Source organism: Hemiscyllium ocellatum, chromosome 1, assembly GCF_020745735.1.
Source record: "Hemiscyllium ocellatum isolate sHemOce1 chromosome 1, sHemOce1.pat.X.cur, whole genome shotgun sequence".
Classification (NCBI taxonomy): Eukaryota; Metazoa; Chordata; class Chondrichthyes; order Orectolobiformes; family Hemiscylliidae; genus Hemiscyllium; species Hemiscyllium ocellatum.
The window spans coordinates 129,996,144-130,009,654 of NC_083401.1; the positions used below are offsets into that span (position 1 = coordinate 129,996,144).

The 13,511-nt window shown below is 42.1% G+C and overlaps 1 non-coding gene across 1 annotated transcript; it reads left to right on the top strand.

Moving 5' to 3' along the window:
* Window positions 1-8,601: 8,601 nt before the first annotated feature.
* Window positions 8,602-8,672, top strand: trnag-gcc (transfer RNA glycine (anticodon GCC)). Its single transcript has one exon. It is a non-coding gene; the product is annotated as a tRNA-Gly (tRNA).
* Window positions 8,673-13,511: the final 4,839 nt, after the last annotated feature.

Here is a 13,511-nt window from a genome sequence, read left to right on the forward strand (position 1 = left end):
ACAATCCAGGAAAGTTCCTCCATTCAATCTTCTATAGCCCTTCAAAACCGAAATCCTCCAAACATATTATCACAAGCATTAAATGCTACCTTGAAGGACTCAGTTAAAATTTGTGCAGCCAACACTTCTTCACTGATCAAAATGGAAACATCGAACTAGAAGCAGGAGTAGGCCATTCAGCCCGTTGATGCTCCTTCACCAATCGGCACAAACCTGGCTGATCCTCTTTCTCAACTCCCATTCTCTCCCACATCACTTGACACCTTTAGCCTTTTTGAAATCTACCTATTTGTTCCTTAAATAAATTAAATGACCTTACCCCTGCAGCTGTCATATCCTTTAGAATTCCCCAGGTCCACCACCCTCCTCGTGAGATATCTCTCATTATTCCAGTTCAAAATGTTCTACTACATATCCTGAGACCATAACACCTTGATCTCGCACCATCTCTGTATCCAGTCTCTCCCGCCTTGTCAGAATTGTAAATGTTTTAATGAGATCTCTCCTCTCTTTCTTTTAAATTCCAGTGAATACAGGCTCAGTCAATCCACTCTCCGTTAGACAAACCTGCATCTCAGGAATCAGTCTGATGAATCTTTGCTGCACTCCTTCTCGAGCAAGTATGTTATAAGGAGACCAAAACTGCACACAACAAATACTACAAGTGTGCTCTCACCACGGCCCTGTACAGCTGCAGTAAGACTTCCTTGTTCCTGTACACAAACTCTTTTTTTTAAAGACAGCTAACATACCAATTGCCTTCCTGACTGTTCTATAGCTGTACCTGTCTGCTTCCTTTCAATAACTGATGTACAAGGACAACTAAGTTCCTCTGTGCATCAAGATTTCCTTATCTATCACAAATGAAATAATACTCTGCAATTCCCTTTTTCCTAGTGAAGTGGATAACTTCATCCTTATCCATGTTATATTGCTTCTGCCATGTACTGCCCCCTTATTCAACTTGCCAAATCATCCCGAAGCCTCTTTACATTGTCCACACCACTCACATCTCATTTCATGTCTCAGCAACATCAGAATTTGATTCCCATTTCCAAATTGTTGGTATACAATGGTCCAAGCTGTGATTCAAGTTCAATCCCCTGTGATTCCCCACTTGTCACCCCCATGTCACTCGGTTAATGAGCCATGTCTGCTAACCCATTGTCAGTCCATGTCAGTATATTACCACCAATCTCATGTCCTTTCATTTTCCACAATAAGTTCTTAGGTAGGGTTTCATCAAAAACTTTCTGGAAATCCAAACCTACCATATCCACATTCTCCCTGATATATGAGTTATGTTTTCAAATACCTCCAAGACATTTGTTAAATGTGATTTCTCTTTTATAAATCCATGTTGACTTTGTGTAATTCCATTTGCATTTCCCATTATCCCACAATAAAAGACTCCACCATTGTCTCTGTTACTGGGGTTGCGCTAACTGGTCTATAATTATGGCTTTAACTCTCCCTGCTACTTTAAAGTTTTGGTTTATATTTGCCACCCCCCAATCTGCCAGGACTGTTCCGGAATCTACAACATTGTGGAATGTGACAACCACAACATAATCCATCATTTTCCTGGCCATCTCCTTTAATGAACTGGGATGGACATTATCAGACCCTGGAATTTTATCAACAATCAACTTCACAAAAGACACCTGACATTCCCTGAACCATAATCCATTGATTTTCTTTTTGAGCAAATCTGCCAGTGGAGCAGATATAGTTATGGAATTTGGTACAAATGTGTAATAGAAATCATATATCTCAAATCATCCCATTATTTCTTATTTAGGTTTACAGGCAGCCAACTCCACTAATGCTTGCAGTTTTGCTGTTTGCGGTAGCACTGGTGCTTAGCTGGTTAGGTTGCTCGTGCATTTGTAAATTCACTTTTACACAAATTGTCTTACCAAACCAGCCAATTGCAATTTCTTAACAAGATTTGTGGTTGTTCGGAGTGGTCCTCCCAAGTGTATAACAGCACAATATTGAGACAAATTACATAATTTGAAACATTGGTTACTTACTTGCTTCATCAGTGTCTGGAAAGTTGCAGGAGGAATTTATTAGCCTGATCACTATCACTCAGTATTTGGGAAAGACTATCTGATGTGCAGAGGTCAACATGGGTTGTCCGTATCCCTTTCACAAATTTATTAACGTAAGAAATCTGGCATGGTCAACATTATCAATTCTCTTTTCCAAGTGAGGGATTGAGTAAGAGTTTGTATTTGTCACTGCACTGTTCTTTCTGTAGTGCATGAAGAAACTGGTAGAACCATCAGGGCTTCGGCTGTAACATAACCGAAGGACCCCAGCCTCTTTGATTAGATTCAACTAGGTGGCTTTCCAACATGTATTAGATGTCTGTTTTCACCTGAACCTGTCTCTTTGGTCCTAAGTGGTAAGGTTACTGTTTTAAGGCAGAGAACCCTCTGAGGTTCACATCTGTCATGGTGAGAGTTGTACACCTTGGTTAGTCCCTACTGAGAATTTTAACTTCAATGAATAACAGTGTAAGCTTTTCTTTGTTCTTCTGTCTCTAAACACGAAAACAATGTGCCTAAACTTCCAGAGAGTTGAGTAATAGCACAACAGTGTGTGGAGTAGCAGCTCAATCAACCCAACTCAAAGCCTTTGTTTGTTTTCAATAAACCTTGGATTGTCTTCACCCTTCTTTTGGATTCTCCATTGGTATGCGTGTAGCTGGGAAAACTGGTAATGTATACAAAGCTGTCTGATTTCACAAAGATCTGAAAAATCTGTTTGCAAACTGCAGTGCATTATTCAAACCACAACATTGGAATGATGTGTGTTGAGAAGAATATTTCAAGAAAGATTATAACAGAATCAGAACTGCACTCCTGCTATCAATTCACAGTGATACACTAAGAATATTAACTGATGAGAATAAGAAATATCTTCCCTTTAAACACAAAGAAGTCCACATTTTCTCGACTCTTCCCAACACCGTCTGGTGGGAAAATTAATTATTCTTTCTGGTCTTGGCAATGAATGGATGTGCAAAATAATTGGAGATGATGGTCTCCAAAGATCTTGAGATTCCTGGCCATTACCACATGTACTGTTCCCCAGTCTGACACTCAGTGATACCAATGGCTACATCAATGAAGCTTCTTAAGGATACCAAGGTGACAGGCTCTTGGGAATTAGTAACTTCGCAATGTAAACAAACAGGTCATTGATCACATTAATATGTCCATGTTCTTCAACGTGCTGCTTCAGGGTGCAATTGTAAACAGTATTCATGAATCTGGAAAGATTTTTCAGTGCTTGTCAAACCTCCTGTAGTTTTCTTGTTGCTGCATGTAACTATCTGGTTGTCAAGTCTCCAATTCTTCTCTGAAGATCTTGTCCTCCTGCTCTGCTTCATTCTTTGATATTATGGTCAATGTATCTGCAGTGCTTTACAGGCACAGAGTCATAGAGATGTACATCACAGAAACAAACTCTTCAGTCCAACCTGTCCATGGCGACCTGATACCCTAAATCAATCTAGTCCCAGTTGCCACCATTTGGCCCATATCTTACTAAAATCTCTCTATTCATATACCCATCGAGAATCCTTTTAAATGCTGTAATTGTACCAGCCTCCACCACTTCCTCTGGCAGCTCATTCCATACACACCATCTTCTATGTGAAAACGTTTCCCCTTTAGGACTCCTCTACTCTAGAGAAAAGACCTTGAATATTTGTCCTATGCATCCCTCTCATGATTTAACTAACTGCTATAAGGTCACCCCTCAGTCTCTGATGCTCCGGGGAAAACTGCCCCAGCCTATTCAGTCTCCTCTTAGAGTTTAAACCCTCCAAACTTGGCAGCATCCTTGATTCATTCATGCCGACGTACGGCTGTGTTCAAACTCTGTGAAACCACCATGCGTATCGATGCTTGGTGCTCCTGAAACTTGACACTAGAAACCTCGCTCCGCAGGTTTTGTTCATCTTGTAAATCTACAAACCCTCACACTCCACAGTTAATAATGTCACGGCTCCAGGTTATAGACCAATAGGGTTCTTGGGAAGTACAAGCTGTCGGAGAGCTCCTGCTGCGTCACTTTCAGGATGGTAGGACACAGGGTGTTGTACATGTTGACCATTTCCTAGAAATTCTGTGTCCGATGATGTTGCCTCACTAGTGACCTGACCAAGCAGCAGCACCCGAAAGCTTGTCATTTCAAATCAGCCTGTTGGACTATAACCTGGTCTGGTGTCATTTTTAACTTTGTCCATCCCGGTCCCACATTGACCCCTCCACATCCCCCTCTTAAAGCTGTCCACTCAGGCTCTCCTTTCACTTGGGCATCTTCAGTTCTCACCAAAAAGCTGCGTACATCAGGCTTCACAAGTTTTCTTTGTCCACCACATGAAGGGTATTGCAATGTTGAAAAAAATTCAAATTGTTTGGCACATTTAACTTTCCCCGATAGTCTGGAAACCAACTCCAGCGCTGCCCTGAAATCTCACCGGAGCAGCATTTTACACAGTGGAACCGATATCATTCAGTCAACTTGAAAAGGAAACAATGAGATATCTCATTGGAAATACAGCCTGAGGTGTGCGGCAGGAGTGCTTCAAGCAGAATTCGGCCAATGGGGCGAGACCTTCACAGTCTGTTTGCTCACAGAGGAGAGTGAAAGCTTCACCCCTGGTTTACGCCAGATCTTTTGATGCTGCTGCCAAACGGTGTCATTGTCAAATTGGCAGATGTCGTTGCAGCTTCTGGAGCTTTCCTACAAAGGTAACGTCTTCATTGGGATCTGTTTCTGGGCAACGCCTTTCTCTCCAGGACCATGAATCACTGACCTCTCCCAATTACACTTCAGACTGAATGACATCATGGCTGTGAGGCGCAGCAGTGATGGTAATAACATGCTGCTGAGAATGCCCAGGGTTTGAAGGGCTTTTCTTCTGTCGTCCCCTCGGTTCCAGTGGAGCTTATTATCTCCATCAGTCGGCAGCAAACCTCAGAGCCAAGTGCATCTGCAATTCCATGTTCGATGTGCTGAGTGGATAACATTCTTGGTCTCACTGGTGGTTGGTAGGAAGTGAGAGGAAATATGGGGCCTGATTGAGAGCAAGGCAAAAATAATGTGCCAATTATCGGATGAGCTGGAGTGAGTCGTGGTCATTTGGTTGCAAGAAGCTGAACTGTAGCAAATATTTGCCATTTGTCGGGAGGCCACAGTGTGAACACTGGCGACTGGCTGTAGGGAGAGAGAATGAGCTGATGATGCCAATAGAATTCATTACACTCTAGTGAAGTGACAATAATGGAATATGAGGCTGTGGTGTGGTATTCGGGGGCTGGGGGGTGTGGGACATAAACCTGATTCCGAATGAAGAGCTTTGCATGAAACGTCGTCTATCCTGCTCCTGGGATGCTGCCTGACCGGCTGTGCTTTTCCAGCACCACACTTCTCATCTCTTGGATCTTCACTCCTCACTTTCTCTCCAGCAATTCCTTCAAAACGCTGCACAGACTTACATTGAGTAGGGCAAATTGTAAGGATGTGAAGGCATCCTGCTCCAGAATCCAGAAGCCAATACTGGTGAGCTGGCTCCCTGCCCTGATCAGCCCTGATTCCCCTTCGGAAAAATGTTCCCGGACCTCAACATTCCTCTGGACCAAAGTTTTGAATCTTCTGTTCTGAAGTAAGACTTGCCTTCATGTGTTTGACTCCACTTCCCAGACATATTTTCCCCATTAGGAATTGGAAGTCTCCTATGCACTGAACTCCAGTGATGTGCTTTCTTTGAACTGATGCACTGAGCCTACTCTTGCAACTGACTTTCTGATCTGTTGAAACCAAAATAGCATTACCAAACTTCCTCACATCCATCTCACTATATCTCCAAATTCAAACACCAAAATATACCATAAAATATACTTTCTGTCACATTAATGTGGATAAAATGCACTGGATTGGATGCTCAGCCATGATGGTACTGAATGCTGCAGTTGGGTCAATCAGTTGAATAGCTTTCTTCAGTTCCTGTCTTCCTAGGCCAGGGTATGTGCTGCATTACTGGGAAGAGAGCCCCACCGGAGATGACTGCACTGTGTTATGGACCAAGCCAGACCCTAACTTTGCTCGCTGTTTTAAGCAGGTCTCACGCCTATATTCCAGGAGGGATGCAGGTGGTCAACCCACTGAGTTTTAAACAAAACAGAATTTATTTCCAAGATTACAGAATGTAACACAAACAAAACAGAATAGAAGACTGAATAACTTAACCTATCCGAAAACCCGACCGATCACCCCAACTTAATGATGCAGTTCTAAATTCTTGCCCCAATCCCCATAAACACCCCTTAGCACAAAAGGTAATCTCAAACACAAGGTCTTACAGGAGTGATGTCAGCGAGCAAGGAGGATCAGTCTGGGCCTTCGGTCTGGTCCAGCAGCTTTTACAACTGCCTGATGCTTTCAGTGAACAGCCAGACCAGGGATGAGCTGAGCTGGGAGAACTGGCCACACACCTTTCATTGTCCAAGTGTTTCTTTTTTAACTTGAAAGCCTTTTGCCTGAGGGAGGGTCAGTTGGTGATAAACAAATTGGCCCTAAAACACATCCAAGGCCAGATATTTCAGAACTTGTGTTTCTAAGATCTCCTGAAAAAAACCACAATGACAACATAACCTTGTGAAAGGAGTAGCATCATCACAACAGTGCTGTACTGTCATGAAGGGGTTACCATGAGTGAGTACAGATCCCATCATGTCTCACAGCATCTGGCCATTCCTGGATAAGGATACCTCCTGAGCACTACTGTTCAAGCAGGTGAAATCCTGAAGGACACGACTGTCAGACTGTGTCTGCTACAGATAACAGGGGAATGGAAAAGAGATAAACATCTATGGGACCACACCCTTACCAATCTCTGTGTCGCAGATATAACAAGCCAGGAGCGTGCTGGTGTGAGTGATCACCACACAAGTCATATCTTCACATTGATGATACATTCTATGATACTGGGTGTCACTACCAGTGTGCTAAAGAGGACAGAATTTGAAGAAATCTAACAAGTGCAAAGTGGGCACGTCTGGTGTACTTCCACAAAGTGTTCCTCCTCACCTGGCATCTTCCTCAAGAACGATGAGATGAAGAGTACTGTAGAGCATTCCAGAAACATCACCAGGTATATCGAAAAATGAGGCATTAACCTGACCAATCAGCAACCCAGGACGACTTTGTTTCAGACAGTGGAAGCAGCATGCAATAGACAGAGTGAAGCAGGTCAGTCCAGGTCAGTAACAGATCAGTACGAAACTCTGCCCACCTGCTATATCTTGCCAGTAATGGTGATACAAATTGAACAACAAACAGGAGGAAGAGATTCCAAATCCCGGGACTTTAGGGCAAACATCGTTGCTGAAACATTTCCAACAGCCTTCAGCCACAAGTTCAGAGGAAATGATCAATCTCATTTTCCATCAGAGGTGCCCAGCATCACAGACACTAGACCTTCAGTCAGTTTGATTCATTCCATGTTATATCTAGTAACAGCAAAGGCAGTGGTCCCTGAATAGTACTGAAGGGTTGTGCTCCAGAATTAGTTGCATCACAAGCTCCAGACCTGCTCCAGTCCTGCCACTGCCCCAGCAATGTGGAAAATTGCCCAGTTAGGTATCGTGTACAAAAAGCAGGACACATTCAACCTGATCAATTGCAGCTGCATCTGTCTACTCCTAATCATTAACAAAGTCAACAGTGCTGTCAAGTGGCACTTGCTCAGCAATAACCTGCTCCCTGATGCTCAGTTTGAGGGGAATAGGAAGTTGGACTGTAGAATTCACTGCTTCTGGCCTGCTCTTGCAATCAGAGTATTTGTCTTATCATGGGAACCTTGTTACATTGGGGCATGGACTGAATAGTATGTGAACGTCTTCTATCCTTGCCTTATAATGGAAGAAAGCCATTCTTAAAGAAACTAAAGATGATTAGGCTGATGATACTGTTATGGAAACATTTTCTTGTTGTAAATCTTATAGTGATACGGACTCAGACATTTCCAGCTCAGAAGGAGACAATTTGGCTCATGGTTCCCATGTCAGACACAAAGGGCTGACTATATTAATCCTATTTTCCAGCTTTTGACCCAGAGGTATGATGCTCTAGTTGAAATGAAATAGTTAAATCATTCATGAGCATCGCTGGAGGCCGGCAATTTTATTGCCCGTACCTACGTGCCTTTGAGAAGGTAACAGTGAGTTACCTACTTGATCCATTCCAGTCCATGTGCTATAGGTAGATCCTCAATGGCCTTAAGGAGGGAATTCCAGGATTTTGAAGCAGCGACAGTGAAGGAATGGCACTATATTTCCAAGTCAGGATGTTGAGTTGGTTGGAGGGGAACGTGCAGTTGCTGATATATCTGCTGCCCTTGTCCTTCGAGATGGAAGTGATTGTGGATTCGGATCTAGTAAGAGGGAAAAGTATAGAGTAAAAGTAAAATGCAGCATATTCAGGTAACTGTGATTTCACAAAATAATGTAACACCATGTGAAGAAAAATCTCCTCGATTTAATTATTCAGTGAGGGCAAAGGGCTTGATTAACATCTGTTGCATTGGTGGTTCAGTGGTAGAATTCTCGCCTGCCACGCGGGAGGCCTGGGTTCGATTCCCGGCCAATGCAGCTGGCTTATTGCCTATTTTACTCTCTCCGAAATACTAACTTTCTTCAACAAAAATTCTTCTTCTACACTTTTTATACATTTCACGAAATCCCAAATATTCTGCTCACGTTTTTACCATTTTACTACAGCGAGTTTTCAAAACCTGCTTCATAAAAGTCCTGTTCTTTTCATCTCACTTCAGCAGTTCCATCCCTACTCTTAAAAACCGCAAAATCACCGCTTCATCATTCTTACAACCATCAGACTATCAACTCTCGCAAATACTCTCCAGTCGTCAGCTTTTACATGGTGTTTACTTAAATCACATTACTTATTTCGTAACATTTACATAATTGGTGTCTCCATTTTTTTTAAAATCCAACTCAGCTGTGCCACATGTGGGAAGCAAATGGGATGAATTAACCCATTCATAACGTACTTTTCAGAAAAGTAGACTAATAGCTTTCACCATGTATCCTGCATAAGCGTCTGGACATACACTGAGAAAGTGAATGCTATTTAAAAACACTGAGCAAAATTGGGTGAAATCATTCATTGGCACATCTCGTCTTGACAAACTAATATCAAGCAGTCGACTCTTATTTTACTTTGGAGAAGGTTGGGTGCATTACATTACTAAACAGAGGCTGCTGAAGAACAAGGTCTTTAAAGATAACTGTTTATTCACATTCTCACATATGCACGTAGACCAAGGGCCATGCCCTAGGTAGCATGGTGGCTCAGTGGTTAGCACTGCTACCACACAGCACCAGAGGCTCTGATTCAATCCTGCCCTCAGGTGAGTGCTTGTGTGGGATTTGCATGTCCTGTCTGTGTGGGTTTCCTTCCCCAGTCCAAAGATGTGTATGATAAATTGCCCATTGCATTAGTCGGATGGGTAACTCTGTGGTGTGTTGGTGTAGACTGCTTGGGCCGAAGGGCCTGTTTCCATCCTATAAGTAAGGAATCTCATCTAATCATTGCTTCTCTCTTAGGCCCTCCCTCATCATGTGATCTATTACATTGTTCCTGATCCAGCTCCCTATTTACAATTGATTAATTCTTTACACAGTCATTGCCTATTCTCAATGTTCACATCATCCATCATTTCCCCCAAACTCTCCATTTCAAGGCTGTGGTGCTTTCACAAATCTCCTTGATTGGATGTGAAGTTTCCTTATTGATGGTTTAGTTCTCTAAGATTTTGTTTTCCCAGAGTTTATGTGCACTCCTGACGACTCTCAAAAATATTAACTCTTTGATCTCAAAGATTTGTTGCCTCTTCCAGCACAGAAGGGTGGGGCAGGTGGGTGTCATTCACCCCTTTGTATCCACATCAGTCTACAATGATTGACTACACTAATCCCATGTTCTGGTTTTTGGTCTATAGCCCTGGAGATTCCGAAGAAATGAAAGCAGATATTGAAATACTGATCAAATGTTATGAGAGTTTCTGACTCAACCATACTTTCAGGCAATGACCTCCAGATTCTCACCCCCCTTTAGATGGTTAAAAAAAAAGACTTCTCCAATCCACTCTCCTCCTTTTCTAACGTTTACCTTCAATCTATGCCCACTTGCTATTATCCCCTCCACTAAAGGGAGGGAAGTGTCCTCCTATCCACCCTATCTCTGCCTCTCACACCTTATATACCTCCATCCGATCCCTTCTCAACCTTCCCTGCTCCAAGGATAACAGTTCTCCCTCGAGTCTTTCAGACACAGATTGCTCAGGAAATACAATCCAGAAAAGTTCCTCCATTCAACCTTCTATAGCCCTTCAAAACCGATATCCTCCAAACATATTATCACGAGCATCAAATGCTACCTTGAAGGACTCAGTTAAAATTTGTGCAGCCAACACTTCTTCACTGATCAAAACGGAAACATCGAACTAGAAGCAGGAGTAGGCCATTCAGCCCATTGATGCTACTTCACCAATCGGTACAAACCTGGCTGATCCTCTTTCTCAACTCCCGTTCTCTCCCACATCACTTGACACCTTTAGCCTTTTTGAAATCTACCTATTTGTTCCTTAAATAAATTAAATGACCTTACCCCTGCAGCTGTCATATCATTAAGAATTCCCCAGGTCCACCACCCTCCTCGTGAGATATCTCTCATTATTCCAGTTCAAAATGTTCTACTACATACCCTGAGACCATAACACCTTGATCTCGCACCATCTCTGTATCCAGTCTCTCCCGCCTTGTCAGAATTGTAAATGTTTTAATGAGATCTCTCCTCTCTTCCTTTTAAATTCCAGTGAATACAGGCTCAGTCAATCCACTCTCCGTTAGACAAAGCTGCATCTCAGGAATCAGTCTGATGAATCTTTGCTGCACTCCTTCTCGAGCAAGTATATTATAAGGAGACCAAAACTGCACACAACAAATACTACAAGCGTGCTCTCACCACGGCCCTGTGCAGCTGCAGTAAGACTTCCTTGTTCCTGTACACAAACTCTTTTTTTTTAAAGACAGCTAACATACCAATTGCCTTCCTGACTGTTCTACAGCTGTACCTGTCTGCTTCCTTTCAATAACTGATGTACAAGGACAACTAAGTTCCTCTGTGCATCAAGATTTCCTGATCTATCACAAATGAAATAATATTCTGCAATTCCGTTCTTCCCAGTGAAGTGGATAACTTCATCCTTATCCATGTTATATTGCTTCTGCCATGTACTGCCCCCTTATTCAACTTGCCAAATCACTCCGAAGCCTCTTTACATTGTCCACACCACTCACATCTCATTTCATCTCATCAGCAAAATCAGAATTTGATTCCCATTTCCAAATTGTTGATATACAATGGTCCAAGCTGTGATTCAAGTCCAATCCCCTGTGATTCCCCACTTGTCACCCCCGGCACTCGGTAAATGAGCCATGTCTGCTAACCCATTCTCAGTCCATGTCAGTAAATTACCACCAATCTCATGTCCTTTCATTTTCCAAAATAAGTTCTTATGTAGGGTTTCATCAAAAACTTTCTGGAAATCTAAACCTACCATATCCTCATTCTCCCTGATATATGAGTTATGTTTTCAAATACCTCCAGTACATTTGTTAAATGTGATTTCTCTTTTATAAATCCATGTTGACTTTGTGTAATTACATTTGCATTTCTCATTATCTCAGAATAAAAGACTCCACCATTGTCTCTGTTACTGGGGTTGCGCTAACTGGTCTATCATTATGGCTTTAACTCTCCCTGCTACTTTAAAGTTTTGGTTTATATTTGCCACCCCCCAATCTGCCAGGACTGTTCCGGAATCTACAACATTGTGGAATGTGACAACCTCAACATAATCCATCGTTTTCCTGGCCATCTCCTTTAATGAACTGGGATGGACATTATCAGACCCTGGAATTTTATCAACAATCAACTTCACAAAAGACACCTGACATTCCCCGAACCATAATCCATTGATTTTCTTTTTGAGCAAATCTGCCAGTGGAGCAGATATAGTGATGGAATTTGGCACAAATGTATAATAGAAATCATATATCTCAAATCATCCCATTATTTCTCATTTAGGTTGACAGTTAGTCAACTCCACTAATGCTTGCAGTTTTGCTGTTTGCGGCAGCATTGGTGCTTAGCTGGTTAGGTTGCTCGTGCATTTGTAAATTCACTTTTACACAAATTGTCTTACCAAACCAGCCAATTGCAATTTCTTAACAAGATTTGTGGTTGTTCGGAGTGGTCCTCCCAAGTGTTTACCAGCACAGTATTGAGACAAATTACATAATTTGAAACATTGGTTACCTACTTGCTTCATCAGTCTCTGGAAATTTGCAGGAGGAATTTATTAGCCTGAACACTATCACTCAGTCTTTGGGAAAGACTATCTGATGTGCAGAGGTCAACATGGGTTGTCCGTATACCTTTCACAAATCTATTAACGTCAGAAATCTGGCATGGTCAACATTATCAATTCTCTTTTCCTAGTGAGGGATTGAGTAAGAGTTTGTATTTGTCACAGCACTGTTCTTTCTGTAGTGTATGAAGAAACTGGTAGAACCATCAGGGCTTCGGCTGTAACATAACCGAGGAACCCAGCTGCTTTGATTAGATTCAATTAGGTGCCTTTCCAACATGCATTAGATTTCTGTTTTCACCTGAACCTGTCTCTTTGGTCCTAAGTGGTAAGGTTACTGTTTTAAGCAGAGAACCCTCTGAGGTTCACATCCGACATGGCGAGAGTTGTACATCTTGGTTAGTCCCTACAGAGAATTTTAAGTTCAATGAATAACAGTGTAAGCTTTTCTTTGTTCTTCTGTCTCTAAACACGAAAACAGTGTGTCTAAACTTCCAGAGAGTTGAGTAATAGCACAACAGTGTGTGGAGGAGCAACTCAATCAACCCAACTCAAAGCCTTTGTTTGTTTTCAATAAACCTTGGATTGTCTTCACCCTTCTTTTGGATTCTCCATTGGTATGTGTGTAGCTGGGAAAGCTGGTAATGTATACAAAGCTGTCTGATTCCACAAAAATCTGAAAAACATCTGTTTGCAAACTACAGTGCATTATTCAAACCAAAACATTGGAATGATGTGTGTTAAGAAGAATATTTCGAGGAAGTTTATAACAGAATCAGAACTGAGGTCCTGCTATCACTTCACAGTGATACACTAAGAATAATAACCGATGAGAATAAGAAATACCTTCCCTTTAAACACAAAGAAGTCCACCTTTTCTCGACTCTTCCCAACATGGTCTGGTGGGAAAATTAATTGTTCTTTCTGGTCTTGGCAATGAATGAATGTGCAAAACAATTGGAGATGATGGTCTCCAAAGATCTTGAGATTCCTGGCCATTACCACATGTTCTGTTCCCTAGTCTGACACTCAGTGA